This window comes from Typopeltis vanoorti, chromosome 1 (assembly GCF_054136105.1).
Source record: "Typopeltis vanoorti isolate ZY-2024b chromosome 1, IOZ_Tvanoo_1.0, whole genome shotgun sequence".
Taxonomy (NCBI): domain Eukaryota; kingdom Metazoa; phylum Arthropoda; class Arachnida; order Uropygi; family Thelyphonidae; genus Typopeltis; species Typopeltis vanoorti.
Genome location: NC_143549.1, coordinates 54982921 through 54995186, shown reverse-complemented (window position 1 = coordinate 54995186; position 12266 = coordinate 54982921). Strand labels below are relative to the sequence as shown.

At 35.5% G+C, this 12266-nt stretch overlaps 1 protein-coding gene across 1 annotated transcript in view; it reads right to left on the bottom strand.

Moving 5' to 3' along the window:
• The window catches only part of LOC150109990 (telomerase-binding protein EST1A-like), a 478068-nt gene extending 466767 nt beyond the window's left edge, over nucleotides 1-11301 (bottom strand). Inside the window, exon 1 of the mRNA XM_090390470.1 lies at nucleotides 11106-11301. The gene's annotated coding sequence lies outside the window, so the exon portion shown is untranslated. The remainder of the gene's footprint in view (nucleotides 1-11105) is intronic.
• Nucleotides 11302-12266: the final 965 nt, after the last annotated feature.

The following is a 12266-nucleotide window of genomic DNA, read 5'->3' as shown; positions in this document are numbered from 1 at the left end:
ACCCACACCAACTATCCTAAATTCTTTTAAACTCATTCACACTAGATGTGCTCACTACTATAACAAGCAAACTGTTCCACTAACCCAGGGGTCGCCAAAGTCATTTGCCCGTCAACCCCTTCAAGCGTTTCTTGACTTTTTATCGACCCACTATATTTTACTATTAAGTAATTATAATAGTACAAGCAAAAAAAGATGCTTGTGTGAGTTTTTAGATTGTTTATTTTATAGTTACAGTGTTTATTGTATGTATAATATAGTATATATCATTATATTACTATTACTACTACTATCACTAGTAATATCACTGGTATTACTAGTGATATTAATAAACTACTGGTATTAATATCACTGGTATTACTACCAGCGCTGCTCAATTCTTCAACATAGAGAAGTTTAGTTCATGAATGAATAACAATTGAATTATAATATGTATGTTGATGAATTTTAGAACATTAATGCTCACTTGTATGTCGATGCGCAAAAATGAGACTGGGATCGAATACTTGTAAGTATCAGTAAATAAGAACCACGCACGTGTTGCAATCTCGCTCCTACTGCGCTGGCCAGCAGGAACCACCAACATCCATTTATTGGTAAATATGTCATGTTGGCCTACTTGATTGGCCTCAATAACTATTTTCATGACCTTACTCCATCTTACAGGTCCTATTCATGGACTTGTAAGATGGAGGTACTGATCCCACGATTCACTCTTAATTGCATTGTCATTACCTCCATGTCTTTTGTCATGGAGGTAATCCAAGTTAACCGAATTAAATATTACCCATACAATGATGTCTTATATTTTTCTGTCGACGCCCAATCGACCCCTGGGCCAAATCGACCCCCAAACAATGTCATATCGACCCCTTTGGCGACCACTGCACTAACCCATAGTTCTATGAGAGAAAAATCTACAAATCAGCAGCAATTCAACTTTGGTATCTTTCTTGGTCTGGCTCCCACTGATGAGATCTCAATAAAAATCAAAACTGGATCTTTCCCATAATACACAGGACTATAATATCTAAACAAAATACACTTTGCATTATGCAATACTTAGTCAACAGACTCTATATACAAACAGCCTACTTATGAGGATATTTCATGAACAAACTTTGCCTACACTCAATTAAGAGATTAAACAAGAATTTCATGGCAAGTATAATTTTATTACTATGATTATTATTATTATTCTAAGACCCCATGAAGTCAAAGACTCATCTAGGAGGTCCATTTGTCATGCACACAGCTCATCATACTTTGCCTTAAACACATTCAAATTCTCTGCAGACACCACTCTCTCAAGAAAGACATTCCAATCATTCAAACCTCTCTATAGAAAAAAACCTGCTTCACACCCCCTCCTTATACAGCTTCCAGGGATGACCTCTTGTTCTCCCCTGATATCCAACCATTTTATGAAAAATCTCTTCAACATTGATCCTAACAACTCCCTACTAACTTGTACATCTCTCCATCACCCCCTCTTCCTCCTATCCACTGAACTCTGAAAATTGCATCCCTCAACCTTTCTTCATATTCAACATCCCAGAGGATGTTGAATATGAAGAAAGTCAGAAACTACCCTAGTCAATCACCTCTGGACCCTTTCCAACATCTCTTCATCCTTTTGAAAAACTAGATGACCAAATCTGCACAGTCCATATGTGGTCTAATCAAGACCTTATAGAATACAATGTAATAATAATCTCCTTACTTTTACAAGTCAGTGTTGTATCATTCCCAGAATTCGTTGTGTTATCCTCACAATTTTAGATCCTTATCTACCATCACCAAAGATCTCTTATTACCTCCACAATAATATATCCCCACCAAGTGTAAATTCTACATCCCAACTTTGTTTCACAAATTTTAAAACCTTACATTTCGCATCCCCATTCCCATTCACTCAATCTACTGAGACCAGAACATCTGCTTTACACCTCATAATTCATCCCAAATTTACATCATTTGCAAACAACTGAATATCCCCATCCAAAACTTCCCCAATATCATTAACATACAAGTCAAACAGCATCATCATCATCAAATTCCTGCCATGTACCCGCAAGGGGTGTACAGGATATGACAGTACTACATGAAAAATTTACATCATTACTAACTTCCTATCTACAATTTTCCTCCAAATCAGTCTGTTGTTTGTCAAGAGTCCAACATTATCAGATCTTATATTTCTATCGTCTAAGGCACTTTGTACCGTATCAATCCACCTATATCTTGGTCTTCCTCTGGGTCATTTTCCTGCCAACCTGGCAGAGAACACTTGTTTTGCTAATCTTTCCTCTCCCATTCTATTTAAGTGACCATACCACCTGAGATTAGCTCTGCTAACGCATTCCTGGATGCTGACAATGTCAAGTTCTTTCCTAATATCCTCATTTTTAATATGATATTGCCATTGATGCCATCTGTTCACACCTCTAATCTTTCTCAGGACTCTCATATCTGCGGTCTCTAGTCTTTGGTCAAGTGTTTTACTTCTGACCCAGCTCTCAGATCCATAAGTTAAAACTGGTTTGAACACTGTTTTGTATATAGCTAATTTAGTGTTCCGACTAATTTCTCTCTTATTCCATATGTATTTATTCAATTGACTTCCCACCATACCAGCTTTGCTGATTCTGTTGTCTATTTCTATATTTAATTTACCATCTTCAGTAAAAATCGTACCTAAGTAGCTGAAATGTTTTACTTGTTCCACAGGTTCTCCATTCACAACACAGTTGACATTTTCAATGATTCTGCCTATTTTCATTGTCTTTGTCTTTTTATTGCTGACCTTCATACCATATCTATTACAACAGTTATTCAATTTAGTCAGAGAATCTTGAAGACTTGTAGCGGGTTTATTTAGAAGTATAACATCATCCGCATAAAGCAAAGAGCTGACATTAACATCTCCAATTCTGATATCAGGTTTAATACCACATTCCTTCATAATGTGATCCATATAAATAATGAATAATAGAGGGGACAATGTACATCCTTGTCTCACACCAGATTTAACATTAAACCATCTTCCTGTACTTCCTTCAATTCTAACTGCTGACTTACAACTCAAATAAAGACTAAGTATTGCTTGATATAATGCCCCATTGACACCATATAACTGCAGCGTATTGAATAGCTTCTCTCTTGGCACCTTGTCATATGCCTTTTCCAAATCGACAAAACTTAAAACAGTCAAACAGCAGTGGCCCTAAAACAGACCCCCCCCCCCGAGGTACACCACTAGTGATCCTCCTCTTCCGGGATATTGCTACCCATATTCAACTCTAGGTATATGTTGAATAAGTGCAGTGAAGAGACTGATGAGATCTGGCCTCTGCTCAACATATACCTAGAAGAAATATGCAAAAAAAAATCTCCAATGAACCAGGATTAAATATAAATGGAAGAAACATCAACCACAACAAATAATACACAAATGATATAGCAATCCTGGCAGTATCCCAGCTACAGTTAGAAAAAACAGTCCATCTTTTAAATGAAGCATGTAAAAACTTTGGAATGAAGATTAACAGCAGTAAGACCAAAATAATGAAAATAGAAAGAGAAGTTGAAAACATCTCAATAAATCTGGAGAACCAAACTCTAGAACAAGTAAAATCATTTAAGTGACTTAGGAAGCACCATTACACACAATATTTAGACAGCACTGAAACAGTAAAACACAGAATTAGCATTGGATGGCCGAACATGAATAAATTAAACAAAATATGGAACAATGACAAACTCTTGAAATATCTTAAAATCAAACTATTCAAAGCCATGATCATCCCTACAGCAACATATGGAAGTGAGTCATGGTGACTCACTAAGAAGGAACTACTCAAAATAAGTGCATTCGAGGAAATGTGTCTAAGAAAAATGTAAAAACTTTGGAATGAGGATCAACAGCAGTAATTTTATTTTTCTTAAGAAAAATAATAACACACATCTGATACCTATCAGATATGTATCTTTGCCAATATTATTAACATACAGGTTAAACAGCAGTGGCCCTAAAACAGACCCCTGAGGCACACCACCTAGTGAATTTCCTCATTCATTATATTACTTCCCCATATACAACTTGCTGACATCTATCAGATGGCCAATCTCCACTCCAATGCACTAGTCTAATACCCAACCCAACCCCAACCTCACCTCTAGTTTAACTATCAACTTATCATGTAGTAATCCCGCTGTGGGCATGGATGTTTGTGTTTGTCTGTGAAAATAGTGGTGTGGTCGGTGGTAGATGGCGGTGTAGATGATGAAGGTAGTTGCGGCTAGTGGAGTGGTGGAGATGGAGAGTTGTAGAGTAGGTGCCCTCCCTCGATGAGTCTTTGGACTCCATGGAGGTGTTATGTAATAATAATCTATCAAAAGCTTTTGTAAAATCTAAGTATGCTACTCTGCATCCATCTACTTTGTCCAATGAAGCTGTCACCTTATTGTAATAAGTAGATTACTAAAACATGACCTCCCTTTAGCAAATCCATGCTGTCCATCAAAGATAATACTATTATGATCAATCCAATTCTGGATCCTGGTTCTCACCAGCCTTCCCAACCAAAACAAATAGCACACAGATAGGCCTATAATTTGATGCAAATTACTAATTAACTAATTACAGTTTAATGCAGCAAAATGTAAGGTCTTGAGGTTTGGGAAACATCGATAGGATGCTGCATACTCTATGGCAGGAGTTATGCTGGAGGAAGTAGAGGAGACAAGAGATCTGGGGTTGATGGTTGATAGAAACCTGAAGTTTAGGGGACATATTGCAAAAGTGGTGAAGGTAACACAGAGGATTGCTGCAATTATGAGAAGGACACTGACCTGCAGAGATAAGAGGGTTATCATTCCGTTGTATAAGTCTCTGATCAGACCACACTTGGACTATTGTTCTCAGATTTGGTCTCCAGGATTTGAAGGGGATAAATTAACTGTGGAAAGGATACAAAGACAGATGACAAACATGGTTTCAGGACTGTACAAGGATATGTTGTTTATTATTTTAACGGTATAATAGAACACAGAAACTAAGTAAATAATTAATTTATTAACTTGATGCTGATATTTCGCTGGTATTATAACCAGCATCTTCAGAGCACAAAAACACTGTTTGTCACAATACGCGAGACTAAAACAACATGGTGTACATTAACATGGTGTATTTTTCAGATAGAGGGCGCCAAAATCAGGACTCTAGTCTTTGTGTTGCTGCTACAATTTTGTTAATGTACACCATGTTGTTTTAGTCTCGCGTATTGTGACAAACAGTGTTTTTGTGCTCTGAAGATGCTGGTTATAATACCAGCGAAATATCAGCATCAAGTTAATAAATTAATTATTTACTTAGTTTCTGTGTTCTATTATACCGTTAAAATAATAAACAACATGTTCGACGAACACATAAGTCTGTCCACATGTACAAGGATAGTTACGAGGATCGGCTGAGGGAATGTGGACTGCAGAGTTGTGGATAGAAGAAGGAGAGGTGATATGATTGAGACTTTTAAACTGTTGAGAGGTGGTTACAGGGTTGACACTGGGGAAGTTCTTTCGCTTGGTTGAACAGCAGAAGGAGTGATGACAAGAGGCCATCCCTGGAAGTTATGAAAGGAAACTGTGAGCAAGAGGGTAAGGAGTGGTTTCTTTGCGTGGAGGGTGGTTGAACCATGGAATGCATTGCCTGATGGAGTGGTGGGAGCGAGAACGGTCAATGAGTTTAAAGAGTGGTATGATAGACTTTGTGTTTCTTAGGGGGGGGGCCTCCCCTCGATGAGTCTTGACAGACTTTATGTTCTTAGGAAGGACCTCCCACGATGAGTCTTTTGACTCCATGGAGGCCTGAATAATAATAAAACAATAATTTAGTGTTTTGGCTAATTTCTCTCTTATTCCATATAAAGTTATTCAGTTGACTGCCTACCATACCAGTTTTGTTGATCCTGTTGTCTATTTCCATACTTAATTTACCATCTTCACTAAAAATCGTGCCTAAGTAGCTGAAATGTTTTACTTGTTCTATAGGTTTTCCATTCACAATGCAGTTGATATTTTCAATGTTTCTGTCTATTTGCATTGCCTTTGTCTTTTTAATGCTGACCTTCATACCATATCCACTACAACAGTTATTCAATTTAGTCAGGGAATCTTGCAGACTTGTAGAGGATTTATTTAGAAGTATAACATCATCAACATAAAGCAAAGAGCTGAGATTAACATTTCCAATTTTGTTATCAGGTTTAATATCACTTTCCTTCATAATGTGATCCATATAAATAATGAATAACAGAAGGGTTAATGTACATCCTTGTCTGACACCAGATTTAACATTAAACCATCTTCCTGTACTTCCTTCATACGTGTGTAGAGGCTTAAGTGCTGTGAGGACATCATGTTGGAGGCTTAATGGATTTTTTACAACACTCAAAAAGAATTAAAATAGAATTTAATACTTCCTATATTTCGTCCTAGTCACTAGGACATCTACGGGGATTACAAAAACAATTAATGTAACATATACACAAATAACAAACAATACTAAGCCCAACCACGTGGGTGACACTAAAGTCCTATCTAGGTAGAGCACCCTTTAAGGGCAGTAGTAGGTGGCCTGGAATGTAAGGTGGGAACTCTGGTGATGAAATACTCATTATGGTTGCATTAAGCTTCCGAAGATTTGGGAAACACTCATCACCAGAGTTCCCACCTTACATTCCAGGCCACCTACTACTGTCCTTAGAGGGTGCTCTACCTAGATAGGACTTTAGTGTCACCCACGTGGTTGGGCTTAGTATTGTTTGTTATTTGTGTATATGTTACATTAATTGTTTTTGTAATCCCCGTAGATGTCCTAGTGACTAGGACGAAATATAGGAAGTATTAAATTCTATTTTAATTCTTTTTGAGTGTTGTAAAAAATCCATTAAGCCTCCAACATGATGTACTTCCTTCAATTCTAACTGCTGACTTATAATTCAAATAAAGACTAAGTATTGCTTGATATAATGTCCCATTGGCACTATATAACTGTAGCGTTTTGAATAGCTTCTCTCTTGGCAATTGTCATATGCCTTTTCCAGATCTACAAAACGTTATCTTTATCTTTGAGGATTTAATTCATCTTTGAGGATTTAATTCAGGGAAGTGAATTTTTCACCCCTCTGGTAAAGTCTATATTTTAAAAATCCAGGGGAACACACACACACAGCTTATATCTTCTCTATAAATAAAAATTTTCTTTTTATTTCCATTTTGTATTTCAAATTTAAATATATTTTTTTTTCCTAGTTAATAATAACAATAAATAAAAATATTTTTTTTTAAATTTATTTTGTATCAATTTTTGTTTCACTATCATAATTTTTAAATTAATTCTGAATAGTTAATAAATATAGATAAATAATTAAATGTGTCTGTGTTTTCAGTATGCATGAGTGTGTTGTTTCAGATGGAGCATTATTTTCTGGGAGTGAAATTTTGCTCTGACACAGAAATATATATATTTTTTTTTTATTACGTAGCACCTCCAGGGAGGTGCTAGCAGCTTATATAACCATCTTAAAAGCCAGCACAAAATGAACTTATTAAAAACTGATAATAAGCACCTTCATCAACTGAAATTATCGATGTTAGACTGATTTACATTTTCAACAATAATTGCATCACATTTTAATGAAATAACTGATGACATTCAGATGTAATAACGTACATGACAGCATGGGAAGGATTTCCCTTCAGTAAATTTTGTACATATGAAGATCTGCAAAAGTTAATTGTGAAGGGATATATAGATATTTCTAAATCTTAATAATAAGAAAAATTGTCATGGAATAAGCAGAAAATTATGAAACAAGTAATCAACAAGTAATTCAGAATATCACAATGTAAACTTCATGGTGAAACATTTAGTTTAACAACTGATGGGGGGGGGATATCTGTTAAGAATTGTTGATATATAAACATAACTGTCCACGCAAGTCATAAATTTTGGAATCTTAGTTTATGTTATATTCATGGCTCTATACCCACATGCAGATATTTAAATCCTCCTCAAAATAAAACAAAAGGATTTAGTATTTCTTTTAGAATTGTAGCATCTATTACAACAAATGGAGCTTCAGTAATGAAGAAAGTAGTAAAATTGATGATTTACATCAGTCAGTTATGTTTAGCACATGGCATACAATTATCTGTAATCAAAGTTCATTATAGTAAAAATAATTTAGAAGAAAATAACGTTGATTAACAGGAAAAGACAATCGTTGAATTATCTAATACAAACACTTGTAACAATTCTAATAATTACGAAAAAATTCATGATCATGATGCTTTAGAGGTGCTGCATGATATATCTATTGATTCTCAAATTCTGTAAAAAAAAATTTACAACTGCATTCTCTGATAGCAAAGATACCAAGCAGTCAAAATATTCTACAGTATTGTAGAAGGAGGGAGATTCTTGTTCCATTGTATTAGGCTTTGATTAGGCCACACATGGACTACTGTGCCCAGATTTGTCACGTGGCTTTCAAAAGGACAAAGAGATGTTGGAAAGAGTCCAGAGTTGACTGACTAAGGTAGTTTCTGACCTCTGGAATGTCGAGTATGAGGAAAGATTGGGAAGATGCAATTTACAGAGTCTGGTGGATATGAGGAAGAGGGGAGATATGATAGAGACCTATAAGTTAGTAAGAGGTTGTTATAGGATCAATGTTGGAGAGGTTCTACAGAAACCAGTGGGAGATCAGGGGAGAACCAGAGGTCATCCCTGGAAACTGTATAAAGAGGGTGTGAGCAGGATAATGAGAAGCAGGTTTTTTGCATGCAGAGTTGTGAATGATTGGAATGCCTTGCCTGAGAGAATGTGGTGTCTGCAGAGAATTTGAGTGTGTTTAAAGTGCAGTATGATGAGCTGTGTGTATGATAAAAAGGACATCTTGGATGAGTCTTTGACTCCATGGGGTCTTGGGTAATGGTAATAATAATAATAATAATAATAATAAACATGTAAAAGAAGAATTTAATAAACTTTCATTAATACTGGACTCCAAAACTCTCTGGACAGTTATTATATGGGCATTGTTTCCATGAAATCAGAAGACTCGCTGTGGGAGAAGCACACTAACTTTTATATACACAATACACATAATCTCTATTCTTAAACTTATTCATTCTGCACACCCTTACTAACTACACTCTGGCACAACTTCCAGGGGTCACCCCTAGTTCTCTATTTGTCATATACTGAAACTTTTCTTTTGTACTAATCTTTTAGTAAGTTTCTATATGTCCTCTATTTCCCCCCCCCCTCTAGCAACTAAACTTTGCAACCCACACATGCAATCTATCCCCCCATAAGCATTTCATAGACCTGTCATCAGCTTTGTTACTTAAATGTGGATCCTTTCCACCACCTCCTGATTCCAAAGAAAACCAGATGAACAGTAGTTCATCTCATTTTCAGGAGGAGCAGTAATCAAGATGTGGTAGAATCATAAGTCTTATAAAGAGGGATAATAACTTCTCTATCTTTACTTGTTAGTGTGTTTTTTTATATTTAAGTAATCATTTGACTATTTTGCCAACTAGTCTTCCATGTGGTGGCACGTCACTTCCAATGATGCCATCAATCAACGTACCTCCCACTAGATTTGTCATCATGTTGTTTTGCTTATGATCTGCTATTGGGAAGCAGGCCAACATCTCATACTTTTACCACTGAGAATGCTAATCATGAATATTCTGCAATCTTACAAATCCTAAAGTCAGAATATTATCAAGAAAATCAAAGAAATAAGAAAGAAATATTATTATTATTACATGACACCTCCAGGTAGTCCAAAGACTCATCGAGGGGAGAGCACTTCCTCTACAAGTCTGTCTCCACCAACCGCAACTACCATCATCCACACCAGCACCATCTACCATCCCCACCACCACTAGATTTTCACAGACAATCACAAACATCCATGCCCACGGTGGGATTTGAACCCACAGCATTTTGGCTGGAGAGCAGATACATTAACTACTCAGCCAACCAGGCCAGTAATATTGGCACTTGATTTTAACCTACAACTATGAAACAAGATGAACAACAAAGAGTGATAATAGAAAAATTATTACATGTGAAAGAAAAAGTACTAAGATTGTTTGTATCAACTTACAACCAAAATATTATACTATATGAATGAAGATATGAACTAAAAAACCCATGTCAAAGACCAAACATTTGGTCATTCATAAGAATGAAAGAGAACGGAGTAGTTTGGGAGACATAACCAGTTGATCAAACAACTGTTTACAAATAAAACTGACAAGAAAAGGCCAACAGGAAGAACCAAAGAAAGATGGTTGGATGTGGTAATGAAAGACTTAAGAGAACTGGATAAACGCCTTACTTCAGATGAAATTATGATAGATACTGATGAAGAAACGTAATACATTGGATAATTAGATTTAGGTTAAATAGCTTATTTTTTAATTAAATCAATAGATAAGTGGTCCATTAAGCTAATGTAAAATCGTATTATTGTTTTAAAATAAGCTGATATTTGGAAATATAACGTCGTCAATGATTACAACTCAGTTGTCAGAGATTACAACTGAGTTTAACTGATATCTTTATCTATTTGAAATACTTCCGTTCCTCATCGAGCAATTATCGTACATTATAAACATTAAAACATCCTCATTAAAAACATACCAATTGTATTAAATTTCTGTAAATGTTCGAACATAAAAAGGCGTCTGCGTTATCACTTGTCCACACACACAAATGATCATGTAAAAATAATAATATATTATTGCTGTGTTTGGGTACATACTGTATATACATAACTGTTTAAACAGTAACGAATTATATGAAGTTTTATTTGAACCATGATGTTTTTGCTAAATATTGAATTCAAGAGGTACCATCTTCTTAAAAGCAATTCGAAACTCTCATGCCTTGAGAATTTTTCAAAAATTATGACATTAAATGAAAATAAAATTACGCAATCCTATACCCATATATGAACATCAATAACTTTTTTTTTTTTTTAACTAGACTGTTATATTTTAAAAAGGTGACAACTTACTGATTGACTTATCTGTCGAAGTTACAACCAAAATAAAATTTCTATTACGGCAAGTAACTATATTTCATTACAGAAACAATCGAGCATTCATGGCATCCGCACTAGCTTCTTAAAAATGACATGGAAATATTTGTATTGTTTACACATGTTCGATTTTTCACTTGCAGTACCAGAAATACGTACGACCTGTAGGAGGATATGCAACTCTTCCTCTTTACTGCGCATCCAATAGAGGGAGCTCTAAGCAGATCTACGTAAAGAAACGTGTTAAAGTATCGTCGAACATTGTTTTCAATTAGTGGTACATGTTGTTTATACTTTGTATGCTATAATATTTTTTGTTTGCTTGTATGATTTGTGCAATTCATCAGTAAACTTTCTTACCTAGTGAATGATTAGTCACCTGAGCTGAGATGACTAATCATCCACTCCGTATATGTTTCCATTCAATCCATGCAAAAATCTCTCTGGTTTATTCACAAGATCTTTAAATAGCTTCTCGGGATGATCCCTCGTTCTAACACAGCTTATTGCCGTATGCAATATTTTGTGTACTCCAAGTGAAGGCCTCATATGGAGATGGCAGTTTCTTCCCAGAAACTCCATTTTCATCTTGCAAAAACAGGTAAACCGGCAGAATACTCACAATGCACTGGCCTAATAGCTTTAGTTACTTCGGCCTTAATTCCAAATACCATTACTTATTGGGCGGTTACCTCTGACGCCTGTGATATATTTTAATTATCGAATTTACCACAGTATAAAATTTTGAAGAATTTTTACATGATTTTGAAGCTGTTTGGTGTGAAGTTGAAATCAGTAAATAGTATATCTAATGAGATGCTGTTGTTAGTCCAGAGAATGTTTAGAGTATTGATTGATGTTGGAAGTTTTTCCACTTGGTTATACTATAAATTAAAGATGTCAAGAAATTATATTCTTGGTTTAATCCTTTATCCAGTGTAAGCAAACAAGGTTTGTGTATGAAGTAACCTCACGACAACTCATATATAGAGACTGATGAGTGGGGTTGCAGTTTTAACGTTGATAAATGCAAGATGTTCCACTTTGGAATACAGAGATATAAGGCTACTTACTATATTGGTGGAGCTGCACTTAAGGAAGTAGATGAGATTCAGAATCTTGGAGCGATGGTTGACA